A 25,239-nucleotide genomic window follows, 5' to 3' on the forward strand; every position below is an offset into this window, starting at 1 on the left:
AATGAGCCATTAACGAGTAAGCCTCCTTACTAAATAAATGATGTATTCCTTCTCCTCTGTGGACACCTGGAGGTTGAATGTGTGTGCGGCCTTGGTGAATACAGTATGAAACAATGCAAAATCGTTAGTGATTAGGCCCTCCACCCCCTGGGGAATCATGCTTTTTCTGCTTTCCTGAGGTGACTTGTGGAACCTCTCTGTCGTAGACTAGCACTGTTCTGTTGAGAAGGAGTTTTCTATAGGTGACGGGCGCCTATCCTTTAACGGCTTGTGGGGCTTCCTTGACAGTGCAGCTGTTGAAAACCAATGCGCCATACAATGTTTTCCTGTTGCTGAGATTCTATCCATCGACGGCACTCGGCTCTTCCTGAATGGTGTGTCTGTCATAGACAAGGACCTTGTTGGCAACTGCTACATCGACGGCCGGTGCGTCGTCACCCCCATCATGGACGAGATCCTATACAGTTGCTTAGGTGGGCGACCCGTGGATGACTGCGCTGTAGGAGGCTTACTCGTTAATGGCTTATTAGAGGGCGTAATTACAGTGATGGCATAATTAATCTCCGAAGGTGAGAATTGTTTTGACCAGAAGGCCACCGGGTGTAGCTGGCCGGTTTCTGGGTCTCTCTGTATGTTCATTAAAAAAAAAGCCCTGGCTGGAGAGTATACCAGGAAAATTAAAGCTGCAAGGAACATGCACAAAGAATGCCCTGGCAGAAGAGTATACCAGACAGTTGAATTATGTTAATTTAAGAAATCCCTGGCAGGGAAGCCCACCAGGTAAGGACTAGCTAAACAGTGTATATGAAATACATCACCTAAAGAGGTCCGGAGAAAGATATCTCAGGACTAGCAAAAGGCTGTGCTAATCAAGAGGAGAGGAGTTCAAACCTGGCAGGAGAGTACAGCAAGTATCCTAACAATATAAAAGACAAAGCCAAATTGTTGTGTGTACCAGTTGTTTTGTTGGTCACGAGCAACTCAAGGAACTGAATTATTTGCATATACAACACAGTGAAGAGAAATACAGGGGAAGGGAACCACCCTCTGGAACAAGGAACTATCTTTCTGGGACTTTTGTGTTGGGGATAGTTTTGCTTTGGACATTGCCACACTGATAGACCCTTAGTTTTGGTTGTAGGTAGGGAAACACTGCTTAGAGCAGGGACAGAGAGGCATTTCCCCACCCCCTTTTATTTTAATTAAAGTCTGATCAAAACCATGACTCCCTTGTGTCAAAGTCTCATTCCTGGCTCCTCGCATATGGTGTCAGGAAGTGCGATCGGCTCAGTTGACACAAACTGGGGGACCCTCAGGTTGGAAAAACTTAGCAACAGAGCTTCTGACCCATCAGTAGCTACAGAACAGTCCATTGGATTTGATTTATGCAGTAGCAGGGGTGGGGGCTGATACACATGGAGTCTGAGTCTTAATAACCCCTCAGACACGTATATCAGACTTGCCTCTAAGTCAAGCCTGGCTTGCCGATATGGCCTGGACATCTTAGCAGGCGTCATAGACCCTGACTATAGAGGTGACTAATCTTGATTCAGAACAGTGGGAAGGAAGCATATCAAGTAAAGGCAGGAGAGAAAACAGCCCAGGGGGCTTTGTTTCCTAAAGAAGGGGAATGTAAGACCACCGATAAAAACGGAGGGGGAGAAAAGGCTTTGGCCAACTGAGGTAATTAGCCTCCCACCACCCGGTATGCCTTCAGCCCCTCTGAGGCCTCTCCTCACCTTATTGTTGAATTAGCTGTGCTCTCCGTCCTGCCTTCTTGTCCTTTGTGGGCGAATGCGATCTAGTTACTTCACTGACGCCAGCCCATTTGATGTCTTTCAGGTAGGTCTTATTGCTGTTTTTGTATAGTGTTGTTATTCCTGCATGCCTTTCTTGGTTTAATAATGTCTTTTTCTCTTCCTTAGATATGCGGAGGTTCAGCGTGGTGCATTGGCTGAGTTGGGCCTCGCCGGTAAATGGTGCGTGATGAGCGCTATGATGCAGTAAGTAGGCGCTATGCGCATCGCTGTGATGCCTTGCCTTTGCTAACCTGTTTTCTCTTCTTTTCTCATAGGTCACAGTGTTCTCCCAGGGTGTGGAATTCCGAGGGGCGACCTGCCAGGTAAGCCTTTCGGCGCAGTTTGTAATGTTGTGATGTCTCTTAATACCTGGTTTCTTTCCTCTTTCAGATCCTTCGGTCAGGGAGACGCACTGATCCTAGGAAGCTGTTCTCAGGAGCTGTGGGGGGCTAAAGATGAAGATTGCAGGTAAGATGCTGCTGCTAATTATGTTTCTTTTGTCTCCTTGCAGGTGCTGCTTTTCCAAGGTTCGCGGGTATAGCTGGACACGGCGAGCGTCACGTTGCAAGATTGCAAAGTAACGCGAAGCGTGTTATCCAGTTCGGGTGTGGTTTAAATAGTTTCAAGAAAGTAGTCCCGGTAAAGTAGTCCCTAAGCTACCACACCCAAAAAACTATACCGCATAACTTGGTTCCTAGGAGCCAAGCTATGTGGATGCCTCCATGTTGGCTTACAGCTTCAAAATAAAGTAGCCCCCTGAGCACATGTCTTTTCACAGTGTATGAGCCTGGCACCATAGGCGCCAGGACTGGCTCCAAGAGGGCCTAGGAAGCGGATGCCAAGGCGTGTTAAGAGACCCGAGCCTAGATCTCTCCTGGCCCATGGGCTTGCCAGAGGAGTTCTGGGATGTGGGTCGTGACACCGATCTGAAAAACATCATGCTTACTTGTGCCGTGTGCCAAAATACCAGTTTTCAAGATGCCCCACCCTGCTCCATTACAACATTTACCAATCATTGATGTGCCCTTTTCCCGTATAGGCATGGACACATTTGGACTCCTTAAACCATCAAAATTAGGGAACCAATATATATATATATTGGTAATAGTGGAATATGCAACTGGATATCCTTAAGTATTCCCATTTACGCAATGATACTACACAACAAATCCTCAAACACTTGATCCAATTTTTCTCACGAGTTGGTTTCCCGAAGGAACTTGCCTTCATGACTTGACTCATGTCTGAGGTGAAGGAAGTCCTGCATATAAAAACTCTTAGGACTTCCATTGATCACCCAAAAACTGACGGGTTAGTGAAACGATTCAATAAAAACCTGAAGCATGTCCTAAAGAAGTTAATGGAAGCAGACAGCAATAACTGGGATATGACACCACCTTGGGCCCTTTTGCCATCCGGAAAACACCACAATCCTCAACAGGATTTTCTCCATTCTAATTATTACATGGCAGAGAGCCACGGGATGTCCTTGACATGTTACGGAGACTTGGGCACCAGACCTAACTTTTCCCATTTCATGAATGAGCCTATGGTATTGCCAGTTTTCTTCGGCTTACCTACTTCACCAGCTGAGCGTTCATTGCACGCGCTCGACAGAGTGCGTCGTCTCCTATATTAAGTCGTCCGTACCAAACCCTTTTGTCACACCTGCCAGCTTCTTGTGGCATTAGGAACCTCACGCCAATGAAGGGCACTCTTCAAGCATTCCATTTCCAGGTGGATCACTGCATGCATCTCCTCCTGCCACCTGGCAGGCCCAGAGCTCACTCCACCAGGGCAGTGGCAGCCACACAGCTTTCCTCTCTGGAACTCCTGCTACACATTTGCAGTGCAGCTATGTGGAGGTTGGTGGAGGTCGGTGGAGGTCAGTGCACACGTTCACCAAATTCTACTGTGCAACAGGGATTCTGTGGCAGAGTCCAAGGTTGGCCAGTCCGTTGTTCGAACCTGTTTGCGTGAGGTTAGTTGGTCTCCAGTGATACGTTTTGCTACAAGGAGCTTGCCTCTGCCCTTATTTTCATGGTTATATATTGCTTTGTAATCTATTCATAGCATGCAAATCTATGTAAGATCCAGTGGTGGAGAAGGAATAGGTTACTGATCTATAACTCCTGTTCTACATCATTGGTATCTTTCATAGATTCAGATGCAACCCTCCCGCCTACCCTGCTGGCTTGTCTTCTGTCCCATACTGCCACTCACGTGTGCTTGCCAAAATCTGAACATTTCTGATTGGGGCGGAGATGAGGGAGCCTTTGCGATTGGCTGACAGCAACATTACCCAAAGGTGACTATACTAGAGCACAAAAGTGACTGAAAGTTTGTTTAAATTCAAACTGCTCTGTTAAGAAGGATTTCCAGCCTAACGACGGTGAAAAAACACAGCATGTGAATTTATGAAAGATACCAATGCTGTAGAACAGGAGTTATAGGTAACTAACGTATTCCTTACTTCAACGCCAGCCAGACCCACTTATATTTGCGTCTCACCATTTCTCAAAGCATGAACCTTACTTCAGCATTCCAGGTAATATTCTGTATTTTAATCATACGTATAAAAAGCCATTATCCTTTAAACCTTGTAAGAGGTAACACTTGTAAAAATAATTAGGAGAGATTTAAGAAAAAACAAGATCCATGCTAAAGCCCCTTTAACGGCACATCACCAAATCGAGGTAAGAGCTGAAAGGTCAGTTTGTATAAACATTGTATTAGACCATTTTTGTATACCAAGTAGCAGTGCTGTCTTACAGGACTGCTTTCATCACTGTCCAGCCATTATAAATGGTTTTGTATTTGAACAAACACTGTGTAACTACCTGGATTTGACTGGAAACGGAGGTAGAGGGAGCATTCCAATAGATGAGGTGTCATGGAATACTCCTTTTGTACATTGTGTGACTGCACAAAAGTGTACCTCTTATCAGATCGGACAACCAAATCTGGTAAACTACACCAGTTGAAGGGCCTAAACCAATGGAATCCTGGTCGCCACTATGGAGGGAAGAAGCATTAATGTCACAGGGTATGCTTACACCATCAGGAATCCCCCATACTATCTCATCAAGATGTTACAAGACAGAGGTGCATATTATATGAACTTTACTTTAATGGAACTGCTCCTAAAGAGAAGTTCAAAAGTAATATTATAGTATGGAAGTTAGGAGTGCATGCTTATGATCTTGATGCACTGCCAAGGTATGACAAGGTCCTAGGTTTCACCTATCACAAGATGGTAACAGCAGAAATGATGCGCCCCATTTCCCTATCCTGGCTAATGCAGAAACTTCATCCGCCTCATCCATAGTCACCAATTAGGCAATTGGAAGAAATAGTTGCTTACATAAGGATCAATTTTTCTAGTTGAAAAAAGAAATTGAAGTTCAGGGGTGTCAGTACGGGAGGGGTGGCCAAGATGATGGCAATGAGGGAGGAGAGTCTGTGAGCTTTGAGCCTGCAGAAGACCTATTTCATAAGCAGCATGGTAGAGGTGCGCCAGAGGAACCCAGACGCACATTTACTGGGGGCTGGGCATGGGCATTCCCCGGTCCTGTCAGTAGAGTGTTACCCAGCCCAGGGAGGAGAGAGGTGTTATTCTTCGAGGTCAGCCTGAGCAATGGCGACTGCTGTGGTCCTGGAGTGGGAACATGGCTGCTGGGAGGCCCAGCTTGCTGTGTCTCGGGTGGATGCTGTGTGCAATGGATGCCTAGGTGCAGGATGTTTCCAGTCTGTGTACTCAATGGTGGCTGGTGTGGCCCCTGGATGTTGAGAGGACCCAGGCGGTGAAGAATAACCAGAGAACAGGAAAGGAGTGTGCAGTTCCCCTCTAGAAACAGCAAGATGCTGAAGAGAGGCATGCAGGGGAGCTAATGACCATAGGATGCTGGTGACTAGTTGGCAGACCCACCATGCTCTGCAAACCCAAGGAGGAGGAAAGCATTAGTGTGGCCCATTAATGCACATTTTCCCTCATCCCCTGAAGTGAGACAAAACAAGCAGGGCTGGCAATAGTCCGGTAATTTGGCAGGCCCAGGATATACTGAACTAGGAGTGAAGCCTAGTGAGTCAGCAGACACGGAGTAATCCCTCACCAATAAATTGGAACAAGTTACTTACCTGTAACTAGACTAGCATGGGTCTGTCATGGATTCTCATGCTCATGAATATTCCCTGTCAGGCTGGGAATCCTCGGTAAAGAAAAAATCAGTTTCAGTTTCGTTTCTGAACTGTCTTTCTCCTAATAACCAATCACTGGTCTCTGGGTCATACTGCCCCCAGCCAATGACTGCCCTCTACCTAAGCCCCTCCCTCTGGCAGCCATCTTCAGAATTGGTAGCACGTAAAGTGACAGTCGGACCAAGAGAAGAGCCACAGAGGGGTAGGAGGGTGGGTCCGCATGTGAATCCATGCCAGACCCATGCTGGAGAACAACAGTTACAGTTAAGTAACTTGTTCCTTCTCCAGCATGGGGTCTGGCATGGATTCACACGCTCATGAATACAAGAATACATAGCAGTACACACATGCACAACCACGAGAGGTGGCAAGGCTCAACATTAAGCATTTACATACAACTCAACATTAAGCATCTCGTACCCCCTCACCAGGCCCAACTTCAGGCGAACAGGTTGCGCAGCACTGCCTGGCCGACGCTGGACTACTCCCTGGAATCCCGGTCAACACAGTAGAATCTCATAAAGGTGTGTGTGTCGACCTCCACGTAGCAGCCCTGTAGATGTCGAGCAGGGGCACACCAGACAGGAACGCTGTGGTAGCAGCGATTGCTCTGGTTGAATGGGCTCTCGGACGGCCGGGCAGCGGTCGGTTTGCCAACCGGTGACAGTGCATGATGCAGCCCGAGAGCCATCTGGAAATGGAAGCCTTCGAGAGGGCCTTCCCTTGGTTCACAGTCCCAAAGTTCACAAACAGCTGTGATGTCTTCCGAAAACTCTACGTGCGGTCCACGTAGAACTTCAGTGCTCTAGCCACATCCAGCGAGTGAAAAGTCCTCTTGGCCGGCAACGAAGGCGACAGGAAGAAAACAGGTAACACCAAGGTCTCGTTGAGATGGAAGTCCGATCGCACCCTGGGCATGAAGGAGGGGTGCGTCCTCAGCACCACCCTCGTCTCGTGGAATGTCAGGTAGGGTGGGTTTGCAGGAGAGGGCCTGGATCTCTCCCACTCGTCGTGCGGAGGTGATGGCCACAAGAAACGCTGTCTTCCAGGATAGAAACTTCAACGGTGCCGAATGCAGAGGCTCGAATGGCGAGCCTGCCCAGCACCACGTTGAGCTCCCACGCCGGGGCCGTAGCCTTCACCGGCGGGAATGATCGGAACAGTCCCTTTATAAACTCCTTCACCAGGCGATGAGACCACAGAGATGATCACCCCGGAGTCCTGGTGTAGCGGGAAATGACCGCCAGATGTATCTTGATGGAGGCATGAGCTAGCCCCGCCTTGGCCATCGACAGTAGGTACGGCAGCACAGGAGGGGCCGTAAGAGGGTTAATCTTCTGTGCACGGCACCAGACAGAGAACCTCTTCAATTTGTGTCCATAGCACTTGAGAGTTGAGGACGCCCTGGCCTTTGCAAGCACCTCCTTGCAGTCAGCCGGGATATCGTACCCTCCAAACTCTAGTGCTGCAGGAGCCAGGCCTGCAAGTTCAGGGACCCCGGGTCGTGGTGGAGGATGGCGCCTCCTCTGGCGAGGAGGTCCGCATCTATCGGCAGTTTGACTGGGGGGACGCCGACATGTCCAGAAGGTCCGGGAACCAGATCTGCCTCGGCCATGCCGGTGCGACGAGGATCATCCTGCACCGGGACAGTGAGTTGGTTGATGAGTTGCAGCAGCAACGGTGGGAACGCATACAGGAACAGGCCGTCTCAGGGGAATGAGAAGGCATCGCCCATGCTCCCCAGCTTGGGAAACCTGCTGGCGAGCCTCCGGCACTTGGTGTTCTCCGCCGTCGCGAATAGGTCGATCTGGGGTTTGCGCCATCGTTGGAAAAGTTAAGCCACTTGATCCTGACGCTGTTCCCACTCGTTGCACGAGCACAGCTCCCTGCTGAGTGAGAGTCGGCAATGGTGTTCTTTATCCCTGCCAGATGGAAGGGTACCAGAAACATCACTTGGGCTTCCTTGGATAGGGCTGGGGATCTGGTGCCTCCCTGCTTCCGGATGTAGAACATTGTGCTGGTGTTGTCGGTCAAGATCCTTACCACCTTGCCCTTGAGGGACGGGAGGAATGACCCGAGGGCCCAGAACACGGCTCAGAGCTCCAGGATATTGATGTGTAGTGACCTCTCCGCCGGGTGCCAAAGGCCTCTTGCATGGAGATCTCCAGTGTTTCGCCCCCCATCTCTCCAGGGAGGCATCCGTCGTCACCGTCTCCTGATGTGCTGGGGTCTGGAATTCCATACATGCGCCACCGGCAAATGCACGCGGGTGCCCCACCACCGGATCGCTTGGCGGAAGGTCTCGTTGAGCGAGATCCTGTCTTCGAAGCTGCCCGCCGCCTGCATCCAATGGGCGTCGAGGAACTCCTGTAGTGGAAGCATCCGCAACCTGCACAGGCGCACGAGGTAGATGCACAAGGACATCATGCCGAACAGGGACTTGATGGACCTCACCCTGGCCACGTCCATGGTCGACAGCCGTTGCACCTTGCCCAAGATGGCCTTCATCCTTTCCTCCAACGGAGAGGCCAATCGCGCCACTGTGTCGAGCCTGGCTCCGAGGAACAGTGCGACTTGCAACGGCACTAAGTGGGATTTCACGAAGTTGATCGAGAATCCCAGCACCGTGAGCAGTTGGACGGTCTTCGCAGTGTGCCCGACGGCGAGTTCTCTTGTCTTTGCTCGGATGAGCCAATCGTCCAGGTAGGGGTAGACGTGGATCCCCTGCAGGCGCAGCCGCGCCGCCACTGGTGCTAGGCACTTGGTGAATACCCTGGGCGCCGACTTCAATCCGAAGGGAAGGGCCTTGAACTGGTAGTGTCGCCCCTGGACTACGAATCTGAGGAACTTTCGATGTCCGTTTAGAATGGGAATGTGAAAATAGGCATCCTCCAAGTCCAGCGACGGTAGGAAGTTACCTTCCTCCAGCTGTCCCGGCACGTGCTGGAGGGTGACCATCCGGAACTTCTGGGACTTGATGTACTTGTTTAAACGACAAAGGTCCAGGTGGGGGGGCCCGACGCTACGGCCGGTTCAGTCCTGCTTGGCAGCGGCCTTGCCAAGCTTGGCCTCCTTGGCGACAACGAGATCCTCCTGACTTGCCGCATGCTCTGTAGACCTACAACGAGGAGCGGGCCGCCTGGCGGTATGTCGAGGAGCCACCGCTGAATCCTTTGGAGGCACCTTGCTTGCCTCCGGAGTTCCGAAAGGGCGGCCGTCGTCGCTGCAAAACCCCCAAGGGCCGAGCCGTCTCCGTGACTCGTCCACTCTCTTGCCAAACAGGTTGTTCCCGTCGAAAGGCATGTCCAGAACTCTGGTCTGCACGTCTTGGCGGAAGTCGGTTGCCTTGAGCCAACCATGCCAGCGAAGGCAAACACCGTTGCCCATCTGGCGAAACCCAGTGTCAGCAATGTCTGTGGCCACCGTTATGGCGTGGTCTGACGCCACCTCGCCTTCCTGTCCGATCTCCAGGGCCTCAGCCTTCTTGTCATCCGGGAGGAAGTCCAGCAGGGGAGCGATCTTAAACCACAGCTCCCTGTCATAGCGGGCCACAATCGCGAGGGCGTTGACCACTTCAATCGTCGTCGCCGCAGCCGAGATGACCCCCCCCGTCCCATGGCGTCCAGCTTCCCCTCGCCGTCCGACAGGGAGGTCGAAGTTGACACCATCATCCCCGCCGCTTTCTTCTTGGCCGCCGCAGAGACAACCAAATCTGGGGTCGGCTGCGCCCTAAGGAACATGGGGGCGGAATCCAGGACCCGGTACTTCTCGTACCGGTCTCTCTTGGCAGGAGTCGTGGATGGGTTCTTCAGGAGCGACAACTCCTCGTCCCAGATGTCATCAAGTAATGGAACCGAGAGGACCGTCTTCCTCTTGGCCTCACGCCGTTGATAGAGGAAACCTTCCTCTGTTCCTCGGGGCAGAGCTGGAAGAGCTTGGATGCCCTGGCTATCATGGCGTGGAAGGAGCCAATTTCGTCGGGCGGGGAGGCCCGAGGAGGTGGTGATGGAAGGCCCATCCCTTCGTCACCACCGTCATCCGTCCCCGTCATGGCTGTCTCTGTTCCCGTGTCATCCCTCGGATCAGGAGGAGATGAAGGCTGCGAAGGCCGTGAAGGCTGGAAGGGCGGGGAGGGGGGATGAATTTTCCTCCACTTGCATGGAGGGTTTCCCGACGGGCCAGGCTCTTCTGTATCGTCCGTTGGGGGTAAGGGCAACCTTGTCCTTATCTCCTTACACAAGGCCTGGATCGCCATCAAGATTGCTCCCGAGTTGTCCTGTGGCCCAGGTACCGGCTGCGACGGTTGGGGAGTGGAATCCTCCGCCTCCACGGGCTCCTCGTCGGCATCGCCGTTGCTTCCTTCGTCCGCCTCGTTGGGATCCATTCGTGGGACGGGACCTCCTTGAACTTCTTGTTCAGGATCTTCACTACTCCAGCCAGTTCCTCTTCAGAGGCTGTATCAGTGTCCGTGGTGGCCACCGCCCCCCCCCCTTTTTCCACCGGGGCTTTCATGGGGGTTTTATCGATGGGCTGAAAAGAGGATTCCCTCCGCGGTGGCAGGGAAACTCTGGGCCCCGAGGTTTCCTCCACTGGGGTAGCCTCCACAGGCTTCGCCAGGGCCTCGGCGACTCCCTCGATAAATGCATTAGCCGGGTGAACCAGGGCCTTCATGACTTTGGCCGCACTTGAGGCCTTCACCTTGGGGGGAGGGTCACCGCCTCGCTCCCCCTCGGCTGTCTGTCAGGATCGACCGGGGCTTCTCCTGAAGCTTACCCGGGTTCTCTGATTTCCTCTTCCCCGAGCCAGAGCATTGGCTCGTGGTTGATGGCGTCTGTGAAAGTGCGCCCTGCCTGGCAACCGAGGAGCCCGACTGATCAGCGCTCCTGGTGCCCGCGGACTCGCGGTGCCTTGCCTTTTGTTGGGCCCCCGTCGCCGGAGCTCCCTCAAAGGTCTTACAAGACCGCTCAGACTTCTTCTCACCTACCGCTGGGCTCTCCACGTGCGTTTTGTCTTCGTGAAGGCAGTAGAGGCATCTGGAATGCTCACCCTTCTTGAAGACATTCTGCAACCCGCATCCAGGGCAGCTCCTGAACAGCTTGGATCCGGGCGTCATGTTTCATTTGTCCTGGGCCATCTCCATGCAGGGTAGGCCTCAAAGATCTTCCGGAATCCTCCAAGAAGCGAAACTCGACGAAAACCTTGCCCTTGAGGGGCGTAGAAAATTCCGAAACGGGTCCCGTTGATCGGAAGTAGAAACGGTTGAGCTTGAGGCTTGATTGACTGAAAAAATGAGATTAAACTCTTGGAAGAAAAAAAATAATAAAAAATAAATAAATCGCAAAACGCAGTAAAAGCTCAAGAGCTATAGCACGAGGACTTCCAACACTTGAACGTGCAGTAAAAATCTGAAGATGTCTGCCAGAGGAGGGGCTTAGGTAGAGGGCAGTCATTGGCTGGGGACAGTATGACCCAGAGACCAGTGATTGGTTATTAGGAGAAAGACAGTTCAGAAACGAAACTGAAACTGATTTTTTCTTTACCGAGGATTCCCATCCTGACGATGGGGAATATTCATGAGCATGTGAATCCATGCCAGACCCCATGCTGGAGAACTTTGATATTTTAATAAAAGCCCTGAAAGATTACACAAGGTAACCTTACAGACTGAAATGCAACATTTAAAAGAGAACCTAAGTGTGGCAATCACTGAGAGACCTTTGAAATAAGTTAAATAATATGAAGACCTGTACTAAGCGCAAGACTATTAGAATTGATGTTGCAGGATTGCCCTGCTGCTATACATTAGTCACACTTAGACATTAGGCCTTGCCAGATACATTGGGCCTTGCTCTCTCCACTTTTTATCAGCCTAAAGCCTCCTGCTGCACCTGGCTCTTCTACCTTGCCCACACTCCCCTTCAGCCCTGCAAGGCTCAAACCCAGTGTCACCTTATAAGGAATATAAAAGTTGTTGAAGCCAAAGCTGCTTGCAGTTATTTCAACATAATGTCCTCTGCATGCAAACGCAAGCCTTCAGAACAGCAAACTGCTTTCTGCTTTGTCAAAATGTCTGCAAACGTCATGGAATCATTTGGAAACTAACAATATACTAGTGCTGATGCTTATGCCATGCTAAATAACATAAGCGCCGACCGATTAGGGGCAGTGTGCTCCGTCTGGCAACTAATCCACCCACTTTTCATTCTGTATTGCAATTGTTGTATTGTACTTTCCAATAAGAACCTTTGATTTGTTTATCAGTCTCCTGACTCTTCTTGCTCTGAGGTCCCGAGGGTGGACCTGCCCCCCCATGAGAGGTAAGCTGGACCAATTCTCCCTTAGAATGGTGCTGTGACCGTTCCTTCCCGTTTACCCCTGGGTTCCTGCAGACCACCGGAGAGGTTGCCAAACCAAACCACACTGGTTGTGAAAGGTAGTATGCCTATTAAGACTAAGCAGCATGCCTGTTCTATATCGAAAATGCCATCTATTGGTAAAGGGTCTCTTTGATGGTCTGCAGCAAACTCGGTGTGGCATCACGGATGTGAATCTGTGTATTCCTGCTGATGGGAAAATCAAACATATTTTCTTCATACATTTGTTTATGATTTTCTTTATTGTCTCCAAGCCATTGTATCTACATTTGCATATCAACCTTTTGGCTCACTTGTTTGGTTTTTGTGTTTCGGGCCTGATGACTTTCTTGGAGGATTAGTCACATGGCCAAGTGTGCTAAACGTCTCTGCTGTCTATGCTAGCTGTTTTCTCCTTAAAGTTATGCATCAGCCCACCGCTGAGGTAGTATTGTAATTCATCAATTAGAATGTAGGTTTTTTGAACAATGCTAACGTCTATGTTCTCTTGAAGTGGGTTTTGTGTGGTTAACACTTTGGTTTGCTGTTACTGCTCCATCCCCACACGTTGTATTGGTACGCCACTACCACTTAACTTCTCCTTTTACTACAGAGCTCTTTAAATTGTTGCCTGCAGGCTCGTCTAACGGGAGGATTCCAGTTCCTGCCCCATGCTCGCTGATCGCACCTTGTTTTGTTTTGGGTTTAGCCCAATTTTGCCACATAGTCCTGTTTTGTTTGACTGAATGGGCCCACAAACTCTGTCCCTCTCTTTCCTACACTCACTCACACTAGTATCCCTAGATTGCAACATGCTCTACATGTCACACACGTGCAGTTGCGATAACTGAACAAAAAGAATTATTTTTTTAAATGTTGCTTCTTGCAACCCAGTCACTATTTTGAGCTACCATACCTTGGAAGGCTTGCAGCAACAAACTAAATTTGTTTTTGCAAAACACAAATTCTATGATCTGACCCTTCCCTGCAGTAAATAACTGACACTTCAGTACTTCCATTAGTAGCCCCATCACGTAGAAACCACAACCGTGGAAAACCTTAACAGTGCTCACTCTATGGATTGGACTTTAGTATACGTGGTTGTAAAAAGAAGACAATGTCCATTCCCAGAGGTTGAAGAACACTATATGTAGCTGCCACAACGGGTCTTTCACAGCAGATCAACTAATCTTTCATGGATCTTGGGAAAACGATAGAAAATGTCAGGAATTACCAGCAAATGAATTTAAGAGTGGAACTCAGCATACCCTTTAAACAACACTACTCAAAGAGTGGTTTCAACAAGAGTAAGACGCTAACGCTGCAGCTACAGCTACAGCGTTAGTCCTGCATGGATCAAGTAATGCCCTGAAGAGGACCCTGTATTAGGGTCAAAACACATGTTGCACACAACCGTTGGATTACAATTAAAAAAGATTGGCATTCTATGGACCATTGTTTGCTATTGCCTTTTCATAATATGGACATTTTGAACATATATACTGGGGCAAGCAGCTAAGGTGCTTTGTTACTATTTTGAGCTATTCAACACCCTGAACCTGCACAGTTAGTCTGTCAGGTCCCTGGGAAGACAACCCGTATATTCTGGTCCTTGGTTAAATTACCAACTTATTTTCATACACTTTTACCTGCTTTGTGGATCACCATCTTTATACTGAGCTTTTATTATTTTATTATTTACTATTTACAGTAAAGTTCTCTAGGAGTTGGTTTGGGCCTTAACTTAGATTTTCAGAATGCAGGTGGGGTTCCAAGCCAAGATGGAGGAAAGGAACACGAGTCGTGATTGGTGGAGGGAAGATCAAAGGACAAGGCTAAACATTCTAAACTAACACAACGGATGGGTTACCCCTTCCTCGCTGACAGAGGGGAAGCAATAGACAATATTCAAACGGGGATCATGTCAGCGGAATGTAGCAATAATCAAAGAGACATAGCTGACAAAAAATGAAAGAAAAAAAGGGCCAATTAGATGGCCCTTTTTCTTGTTTTTTCTTTAAATTAGCACTTTATGATTATGCACTTTATTTCTTGACATATCAAGTTTATATTAAATATGAGCTCATAATGATTTAATATGCATTTTAATATTGATGAAAAATTAAATAATGTTTTTTATAATGAATTTGGATTCAATGTAAGGTTGATCTGTGGTGTGGACCTGGGGGTCCTTTCTTTTCATTTTTTGTCGGCTATGTCTCTTTGATTGAGTATTGCTACATTCCGCTGACATGATCCCCGTTTGAATATTAAACATTCTAAACTGCCTTTCATTTTAGTTTTCAAGTATGCAGGTCATGTTTTTGTTTGCTCCCGAGTTTTGGGCCTAGGTTCTCAAGTGAAATAATCCTTCCTTGAACAAGCAAGAAGCAGGACAAGTTTCATCAAAAGAAGATATGACTCCATTGAAGAAATGAAGATTTGAATGTATATTAAGAATTCTCATTTTTAAACGCGAAGTAGAATTTTGTCCGAATTTGAACTCCTGTTTCTACCTAAAATACAATGTTAGTCTTTTGACTGGATTCTATCAACTAGTGAGGTATTTTGGGTCATTACGGGTTAATGGTTCTGACTTTATAGTGCGCGTGTGATGTTTTGACAGAGACACTGGGCACTCGGTAAGGTTATTTTCTCTCACCTTGTTAGGCGGCTTTCTATTCTTTTCTCGCTGCTTCTGTAACACGAGGAAAATCAGCAGCTGCGTCATGTCCAACGGAGAAGAGGATTCCATTCCGCAAACTCGTCGGTAGCAACGGGAGTCCAGAGGTGAGGTTGGAAATTCCTCCTGGGTTTCCTTCCTCTACGAGGTGAGCGTTACGCCTTTCTTTTCCAGCACTGTGTTGATTTCTTAATTTTCCTGTTTTTTCAGAAAGCACGGTTGTGTGCAAGTTTACTTCTGATTAACAGGACGCGGTAAGCGCAGTGACAGAGTACTGCAGACAGCTGTAGTTTAACAATAAACAACCATTTACTTTCTACTCTTTTAAATAGGCACATTGTGCGCAGTGGCTATAGTAAGGAACTACAGGAAGTTTATTTTCAATAAACAAACTTTATTGGGAGTTAAGATTCACACGCTCAATTGTGGACACAATATTTCTGTGCCAGCTGAATCCAGTGTATGTGTATATAATAGAACAATTCTTTCCTTTTGTGGCTGATCTGTTTATCAAAGGTATTAAGTCACAGACCTACATGAACAATAACTCCCAGTGAAGAGACTGAAAAGAAAGTGTGCCCTAAAAAAGAATGAATTCTTACTATGACTGCTCAATGAACCTAAAGTGTTTCAAGTGCTGATTTGAACTCAATTTTAGTTTATTCATTGTGTAAGGCAAATGAAGACAGGAGTCTACTTATCTTTCCTTGAAGGGATTCTATCATTCTCTAGAACTAATTACCTTCAGGGAACATAAAAAGGGTGAACACTTTAATTCTGAGTTTTCAAAGGCAATTCAGGAGAGCTGATTTATCTCAAGTTCCAAATTAAGTATAAACTGGGAATCTGGCTTATCATGAGGTAAACACGTTAATACAAGACCATTAATCCTCTAAACAGTTGCAGAGGAGTAGTCAAGTTAGGAGCAGTCAAGTTACTGATCTATTGTGTTTTGGGAATATTATAATTTTAGGTGGGGAAATTGAGAATTTAACTAATATTGTATAATCTCTCATCCATGCAGGTACCAGAAGGAGGTTGGAGATCCGGTGTCTGAGTTTGTTATTTTATCCACTTCCCCTTTCCCCTGGGGGGCAGCAGGCTCAACTGGTAATTAGTAGGTTGAGTGTGCTACACCTTGGTGTGTCTGTGGGGCTCAGCAGCTCCTGCAACGGACCGAAGGTTGTACAAGACAAAGTCGAGGTCAGCTGTGGCAAAAGCTCTTGGTGGCTGGGGTTCTGGTTACTTTGGTGAAACTGTTGGCCCTGTTACACACAGATACAACAGTAAGAGTAAGGTTGGACCGGGGGGTGGTGGTTGTCATGAGCACTACTCCCAAGGAGCCAGGACTGGCCCAGCGCCCCCGGAAGCAGACCCTTCTTCCACATCTCCGGACCCAGCAGACCCCTGCAGGGGCCCTTTGGACCGTGTCCTGGCGCCTTTGGCGCCAGGCTCATAAAGGACTTCAGTCCCGGCGCCATAGGCGCTGGGCTCATATTGATAAACTGTGTAATAATGCTTGGGTGGACTTACCTGAGGCAGACCATGCTGCATACTTACCCAGAACAATCCAATCTGGCTGAAGTCCCCAGCCATCAGGGCTGGGAGGAACTATTTCCTCTATTCAGGAACTCTTTTCTTACCTGGGTGGGGCCGGTGGAAGAACACACACCTGAAGCACTTCTCTGCTATTTAAACCACGCCCGTTGGAATACACGTGCTTCGCGTTATTCTGCATCAGCAGCAGGACGCTCACCGAGTCGGCTCCTGCATCCTGGCTCCTGACACGCCCGCCAGCACCCGGAACACCTGCAAACAGACAAGAAAAGAGAAGGTGAGCATTAGAAATAATACTTACCGGAATCCGGCCTCAGCAATCCTACCTCCGACGATCCTGCAAAGGAAAGGTACAAGATTAGCAGCGCTCTCAAACGCTCGCAGCCGCGCCGCCTTGCCTTACCCATCCGTGGCCTCGCCGAACTCCACCGCGGCCACGACGCCGGCAGCATCTCAGCACCTGAAAAACAGAAAAAGACAGTCATTAGAGGTGCCCGCTCTAAAGCGCCCACATTTCTTCCACTTACTTACGTGCCTCATCACGAGTGACAGCGGCTGTGTCGCCGGCAGCATCTCGGCACCTGTAAGCAGAAAAAGACAATCATTAGAAGTAAGCAGTCGCTTTTCTTTCACTTACCTTCCTCCACCGCGGCTACGACGCCAGCTACATCCCAGCACCTGCATAAGAGGAATACATGGTGAGCACTACTAAGCACGGAGAACAAATACTCACCAAGAGACTTACCTGCTTTAGGTTTCTGGGCCCCGGCTCCTGTGGAGAAAAGACACTCATACTTACGGCTACTGCAGGAGAGACGAAAGGACACAGTGTCCGCAACTATATCCCATCCAGTGTCGTAACTGGATTCTACGCACCCCTGCACCTGAAGCAGGATGGAGAGCTCATCTTTACAATACCTAAGGTGAGAGCTCGCAGAAACCAAGTTGGGGGGTCAAGAAGAGTGAGAAACGGGAGATTGGTGGGAACACATATCCACCCCAGCTGGTAATCAATCCCTTTTCTTCCACCTGCAGAAAACTTACTCTACAAGCCAGGCAATCCAAATTTGGAGGCCCCGTCCAGAGCATCTTCCGGGCCCTGCGCCTCACGATAGAAGAAACGGTAGCAGTCCAGTTCGGGTCAGCGTCTCTGTGGGAATCTGGTGAGCGTTACAGTGGTGAGGGGGTGGTCAATGACCACTCCTGTTAAGATCTTTGCAGGGTTGAGACAGGGTTGTGTGGCTGCCCCCAGGTCTCACAAATCCAGTCAGGTTGGGCTCAGCAACACTTGACTGGATAGATTTAGCTGATGATAGTTTTGTTTGACCTCACCCCACTTGGGCCGCAGTGGAAACTTACGTTGTTTCACACACATGCTGTGAAAAACAACTAAAAAATAAATGGTCTGAAATCAGAGTTTGTATATACTTGACGAAGAGCAATCCGAAAATGATGACAGCGGATGGGAGCTGAGCCACTTGAGCGGCTATCCGCTCCGACTTACTTGGGCAATGAAGTGCTAAACTCCACATCTAAACAAGTGGGGATAAAGTATATAAACGCTAAATATGGCCAACTACTCACAAAAATGAGACGGGTGTATGCGCAGTTATGTTGTTTCTCATTGATTCCACTGATTCCGTTTTATCTGATGGAAGTGGAGCCAATAATCCTTTAGAGGTTGGCAATCAATCTAAGCGACTTGGGCGATACCTAAATACGATCCAAGGTATGATTTGGAAAGACACATTAAGGTTAGCAAAATCTGTCCAAAACCCAGTAATACGACAGGAGTTCGGTTTGGTTTCCTTGTCCACTAGGACCGTGTGGAGGAAATTGATGGAATATGGCAAACTATTAAATCCTCTGACTCATTCATTATATGAAAAATGGGGAGAGGTCCAAACACGTACTTCAGGGGCTTCAATAACAAACTGAAAGTAACAACTGAACATCTTGCTGACAGAAATAGGATCCTCTACGAAGGAGCTTGCTATTAACCCATCTAGGGTGAAACAAAAGCTATTTAATTATGATTGGGGGAAAACAGCAGAGGAGGTGGCAACTTATACACTCTATAAGGAATATGCTAAATTAGTTTACAATAGGAAACCGGTCCCAAAACATATAATCATCTTTCTGTGCCAGAGAAGAAGGTTACTGTATCTCCGAGTTCGTCTAGACCAATTATCGACACTGGTGAGAGTTAGTAGGTGGAATGGGGGGGGGGGAGAAGAGGGGAATATGAGCTGTAGGTTGTGCAGTTTGGTGCAAATGAAAGAAACTATAGAACATCTGTTAATGGGCTGTGGTGCCATGACAGAAGACCAGGAGAAATATTTAGATATGACATATAGTAATGAAGCCTGGAAGCGTAGTTTGGTGGGTGGCCAAGCGCAGGGTCAAATCTTGGTGTTATGTGACCTTCTTTGTAACATTTTGGAGAAGTTAGGAAAGGCTGCATGTGATGAAGAGTAACAGAAAGGTTTACTTCTGTGTATAAATTGCATAAATTGTATAAACTACATTTATTTTAATGTGTTTTATTAGACATATATTGTGAAACATTTCTTATTTTGTATGTTTGTGAAAGATTCTTATTTATTTGTTTACATTTGGGAATCAAAACAATAAAAAAAACTGCCACACCACAAACGTGGCTGTGTCACACTCCATTAGCACTATGCTCAGAGGTAAAACGCAAAACCTATCAGCTGCACGCCTCACCAAGTATGAGAAACTACTCCTCTCCAGCACCAATATCACCCTCATCACATGTGCTCCTCTAAATCCTGACTCCCTTTTACCCACTCATGAGGATGGTCAGTAGCACCTGAGGTCTCCTTGGCTACCCCTAAAAAAAAAATTAAAAAAAAGAAGATTGTGTACACTTTTTTTAAACTACTTTTTCAAAACATTTTTTACGGAAGTTCCTGGCCTGTGGCCAGTGCCACCTGGCTCTTTGGTTCTGGAGTGGCTGGCTTTCTTTTTCAGGCATCTTAAAATAAAGAGGGGGTTCTAGGCAAGTTTGACACTTTGAGCAGTGACCCAAAATAAGACAGAATAGGAATAACAAATAATTTGTCTTTCTGGAATTCTATACAATAATTGCTAGACTCATTAAAGGTTTATTTCAGGCATCCTTCAGATGGATTTAGTCTGTTCTTAAACACCTCAAATTCACAATGCAAACAAAAACTCCCAAAAAAGCATTTAGAGTAGAATAAGTATCCATTTTGGACTACAGGGCCTGATAAGAACCTTGGTGGCATCCCAGTGGTAAATCCGCCAGGATACCACCAATGCATATATCGTTACTGCAATCCTGAGTTGTGGTAAGGCTGTAAATCCCCATCTATGGGGCATGCTGGGCACTATTAACGCAGCGAAATTTGCGTTGCGGTAATTGCGCCACAAATGGGTGGAAACTCGCCAGATTTACCTCCAGCTCAAAGCTGGAAGTATAGCGGACGACTTTCTGCCCAACTCAAAGTTGGGCAGAGCGGTAATAACGTTACTGCCAAATTTTCGCCGCTCCCTCCAACTCATGAGGTCCTATTTATTTTGCTTTTCGCAAGTCGTAGTTATAGCATGTTTTTTCTGCCGTTGTCTTGGTTACGATCATCATCACAAGACATTCCATCCCGGTGTCCTTGGTCACTTGACATAATCCTTGTGCCTAAAAGCTTGTATACAGTGTAGGAATGTTTGACCATAGCACATAAAGTGGCCCTTGATTTCATTGTGCCACAATTAATGCTTTGTTGAAATGTGTCTCTTACGTCCTGTCCCCTTTCCTCCATACTGCATGGGCGTCCCTTCCAAGGTACAGGAGGTGGAACCTTTTTCACCAGAAAAAAACTCCCCCTTTAAATTTAGAGGTACCCGGGTGTGTGGCCCAGGGAGCATGCACTTCCCTGACTCCTCCCTCCGACGTCACACCTCAGTCCCCTTTTCCGCGTGGACAGGAACGGGCCGAATTCGCAAGCGCTCCTGGGTTTGGCTTCGGCCATGTAATTGCACGTGCTGATACTTCTTCTCTTTGTCTTTTTATCATTCAGGTACTCAGTCCTCAGGCGTCACACCCCTCCCCGGCGCATGTCTACTTCCACAGGGTTCAGCAGGTATCCATCCTGCAAAAGGCTCTTCCCAACTTTAGACCCCCACGCCCTCTATCTACGTTGCCTTGGCCCAGACCACGGTTGGCAAGCCTGTACAGCATGTGTCTCGCTGTCCTCGAAAGTGCTGAGGAACAGACTAGCCAGGTGGAGGGAGCTCTTCCAGAAGTCGCCTCCAGGGTACCTCAAGAACTTTGTGAAATATCGAACCAAGCCCAAGGTAGGGCGGATATTCTCCATCGCACCCCGCAAAGGAGACTCCTTCCCAGGGACTCTCCCGCGTGGGAGGGACAGGTCTGGTCCTTCTACCAGCACGTGCACTGAAGCTGCTGCAGCTACCGGCGTCCGGGCCGAGGGATCCTCGGATCCTCCCGGTGACATTGTTGAGGGACCGGAAGGTTCTTTTACCGGGTCTTCACCCGAGGGGCTCTGCCCTTGTACCGGCACTATGTCCGAGGGGCTATGCTCTAGTACCAGCAATACGACCGAGGGGGCACCTAAACGCAGCTCTACAGACCACCGGGTCGAGGGTGTCCCACCTATCGGGCCTAGGCCCGAGGAGCAGGGTAGGCTTCATGATCCACACGCAAGAGTCTTGGAGGGGGCTGGACCCAGCAGGCCAAGCAACACGTGGCAGGCAGTTCGACAAGACCCTGCCACCCTCCTGGCCACCCCTTGCACTGGGGACTGTATCTGTACCCATACAGTTCCCCACACCCCCATTTTCTTCTTCTTTTCTGCACTTATCAGACTTATCCAGTCTGCTTCCTTAAACATAGCACTTGCCACTTGCTGGCTGCACTACCACTGTTTATTGCCTTTATTACCCATTTATTTTTATTTATTATTATTTATGTTTCTCCTCTGCTCCGCACTTTCCACTCTCCCCGTTCCATGCACTTTTCCCCCTTTCCCAGGCACTTGCGCGTTCTCAATGTCGCTGGGCCTAGTAAGAGTGTTGTTTTTGTTCTCCCCTGTTCCCCTGCCTTGCCTTGTCACGCTCTGAAGTACTTCTGTACGAGCACGAGATAAATTATATCATATCATTTGCCGGAAACCAGAGTCGGCAATGTCAAGGGTGACCGTGATTGCATGGTCCAATGCCACTTGCCCTTCCTGAAAGATGGCCATGGCCTCCGCTTTCTTGTCCTGTGGCAGGAAATTCAGGATGGGTCCCAACCTGTACCAGAGTTCTCTGTCGTAGCATGCAAGGATGGGTATGGCCTAGAGGCTGCAGTGGTGGTTATCCGCTTTCCAGCTGCATCCAGCTGTTACACTCACCTGGTATCCACTGGGACGCCACCCAGCCGGGTTACTCTCTGGTATACTTCTCAGCTTTGCCCCGATGTGGTCTGCGTGGAAAGTTCTGCCTTGTGGTAGAATTAGGCGTGCTCTCCGTCCTGCCTTCGTTGCAGGGGCACGTTGTCTTTCATGGGCGATTGCGGTCGAGTTACTTCACTGACGCCGGCCCGTTTGATATTGTTCAGGTAGGTCTTATTGCTGTTCTTTAGTTTTGTTGCTAACCTGCATGCCTTTCTTTGTTTAAAATGTTTCTTTTTTCTCCCTTCGGTATGCAGAGCTTCAGCGCGGCGAACTGGCTTGGTTGAATCCCGCTGGTAAATGATGGCGCATTAAGAGCGCTATGATGCGGTAAGTAAGCGCTATGCGCAGCGCTGCAAAGTCTTGCCTTTGCTAACCTGCGTTTTCCTTCCTTGTAGGTCGCGGTGTTCTTCAGCGCGAGTGGAATGTCCGGAGTGGTGCCAGCCGAGAGGCGACCAGCCAGGTAAGCCTTTTGAGCAGTCCGTAATTTGTAAACGTCTACTGCTTTCTTTAATGTTGCCTCTATCTTCCTCTTTCAGGTCGTTCTGTCCGGGAGGCGTGCAGATTCGAGGAAGCTGTTCTCAGTAGCTGCGAGTGTTTAAAGATGAAGACTGCAGGTAAGATGCTGCTGCTAATGGTGTTCCTTTTGTCTCCTTGCAGGTTCTGCTTCTCCGAGGTTCGAGGGAATAACTGGACACGGTGAGCGTCACGTTGCAAGCTGCAAAGTAACGCGAAGCGTGTTGTCTTGCTCGGGTGTGGTTTAAACAGCCCCAACAAAATAGTCCAGGTAAAGTAGTCCCTAGCTACCACACCCAAAACACTACACCGCATAGCTTGGTTCTCAGGAACCAAGCTATGTGGATGCCTCCATGTTGGCTGACAATACAATAAAGTAGTTCCCAAACACATTGTTTTTCATGGGCTAGCCCCATGAGGGCTTTTAAAGAGGATGCCAGGCTCTAGAGGCCCGAGTCCTGACTCCACTTGGCCAATGGGTTTGCCAGAGGGGGTTTTGGGCGAGGGTCGTGACACCAGCTTCCTGCCCTCCAGGTCAGACGGGACGGAGCAAGATGATGAAGCATTAGACAACCATTTCCTGGCAGCAGCTGAGGATACTGAGTCCGTGTTGGATGGCATCGGAGGCATTTAGGAGCCATATCCAGGACCCTATATTTCTTCTTCAGCCTCTCCTTTTGAACAGGCGCGGAAAAGGGTTTTTGCATCACCAGCAGTCCATCCTCCCAGACGTCATGCAGAAGTGGGTCTGCGACCACTGTCTTTCTGGATTATTCACAGCACTGGAAAAGGAATCCCTCCTCCTTTTCCTCTGGAACCAGGTTGAAAAGCTTGACCACTCAGGAAATCATCATCTGGAAAGATCCCACTTCATCCGGGGGAGAGTCCCTAGACGGTAGGTTTACATCTGGCAGCTCACCGTCTGCAGGGACGTGGTCCTCAAACATATCCGTACTCTTATCATCTGTATCCAACTCCTCCACAATAGAGGGCTGTGGAACAGTAGGTGGTTGTGGGATCGTAGGCACTGGAGGGGCGCCAGGTGGGGACGAGACTGTCTTGGTAGACTGGCCACAGGAGCTGGGCATGGAACCACAGGAGGACAAGGAGCCACAAGCGGTAGTCGCTGCTGAATCTCTGAGACCAGAGTGTGGAGAGTTGACAAAATGTCCAAAGAAACATCTCTTGGCAATGGATCTCTCTGAGCTTGAGGCGTCAAGATTGGTGCATGAGGTCAGGGGCTCCTAGGGCAAGCAGGCTGAAGCGGCTGTGCAGGCCGCAGGGTTGGCTGTGGAAGCAGGCCAACATCATCCCCCATAGGGTGTGAGCCAACGTCTTCAAAGACTTCTTCCTCCTCGTGCCTCTCTTCCCACTCTGACAGGATGGTAGGAACGGTGACAGGGGCTGGATACATGACCTTGGGAGGCTTCACAGGGGTTGTGGCTGGCAGATGAGGGGCCCTTGTGGCTTTGGAAGCAAAGAGATCTGGCGGTGCATCCCTCTCTCTGCTGGAACCTCTCGGGAAGGTGCCTAGCATAGGCGCAGCTGGACAAGGTAGTGTGGATGAACAGACGCAGCTTGGACTGACAGAGGTAATGCTATCCTTGCGATAGCCATCGTGACCGCTGAAATGGTACCTGCAGTCGACGACGAGCCTGTAGGCGTGACAAAAACCATAACCGCCTGGCTGATGGTGTCATCAACCATGTTGTTGACGGAGTCTTTGTCGATGATGATGATGATGATGATGATGATGATGATGATTTTGACAACGGCCTTGGTGCCGTTGACGAAAAAGTCTTCGGGGCTGCCGACAAAGATGAACAATGTTTCGTCAACAGGTATGACGGTGATGGAGTTAAATTTCCAGCCCCTCCGAATACAGGGTTCCCTTCATGCCCGTCGCCGATCCAGACGACAGACACTGTGGCCCCAGTGCTTGCCAACGAGCACATCGGAGTGTGCGAAGACTTGGCCTTTTTTTTTTGGTACCTTCTTCTTGGAAGCATCCTCAAAGGATCTCAACCTCTTGCCAGAGGGAGTACGATCCTTGGCCCTGGGAGAGGCATGACTGCGCACAGGCCCCAAGTCAGAAGACTTCTCTTCGTCCGGCCAGGAGACCAGTCTCCGATGGCGACCCTTCCTCGTCTTAGTGGAGAAAGACTGCCAAATGGGGCATTCCTCCATAGTCTGGGTGCAGGCAGTAAATGCACTTTTAGCAGCGGTCTTCGATGAAGACATTCTTCTGACCACATCTGGAACAGGCCTTAAATGGGCACTTCACGGCCTCCGACAAGGCGCATGTGCTACGCCCAAAACTCGGTTTGTAGCCTCACACGATGTAGCAATCCGACGTAAGCGAGACCGGCAACGGATCCCCACTGTCGACAAGTCACCACGGTGACGGAATGAAGAAAATTGGAAGAAAAAAAGATCAAAAATAGGCAAAATACTCAAGAAAGCCGAGGAGCTAAACTCGAGGACTTCCAACACAAAAACGTGCAGTAAAAATCTGAAGATGGCCATCAGTGGTGGAGCTAGAGAGGACGAATGTCATTGGATGGGGCAGTATGACCCAAAGTGACATCAATAGGCTATTCAAGCAACAATGCATTTTTTAGCTAAAAGCTAAACTGCTTTATTTTACCGGGGATTCCTAGCCTAACGACGGGGAATATTCATAGCATATGAATCCA

The 25,239-nt window shown here is 48.8% G+C and overlaps 1 protein-coding gene across 6 annotated transcripts in view; it reads right to left on the minus strand.

The window, feature by feature from the left end:
* MPRIP (myosin phosphatase Rho interacting protein) overlaps positions 1 to 25,239 on the minus strand; it is a 1,106,800-nt gene that overhangs the window by 16,311 nt on the left and 1,065,250 nt on the right. The gene's annotated exons all lie outside the window — the stretch shown is intronic.

Source organism: Ambystoma mexicanum, chromosome 2p (assembly GCF_040938575.1).
Source record: "Ambystoma mexicanum isolate Mex_15411 chromosome 2p, UKY_AmexF1_1, whole genome shotgun sequence".
Taxonomy (NCBI): domain Eukaryota; kingdom Metazoa; phylum Chordata; class Amphibia; order Caudata; family Ambystomatidae; genus Ambystoma; species Ambystoma mexicanum.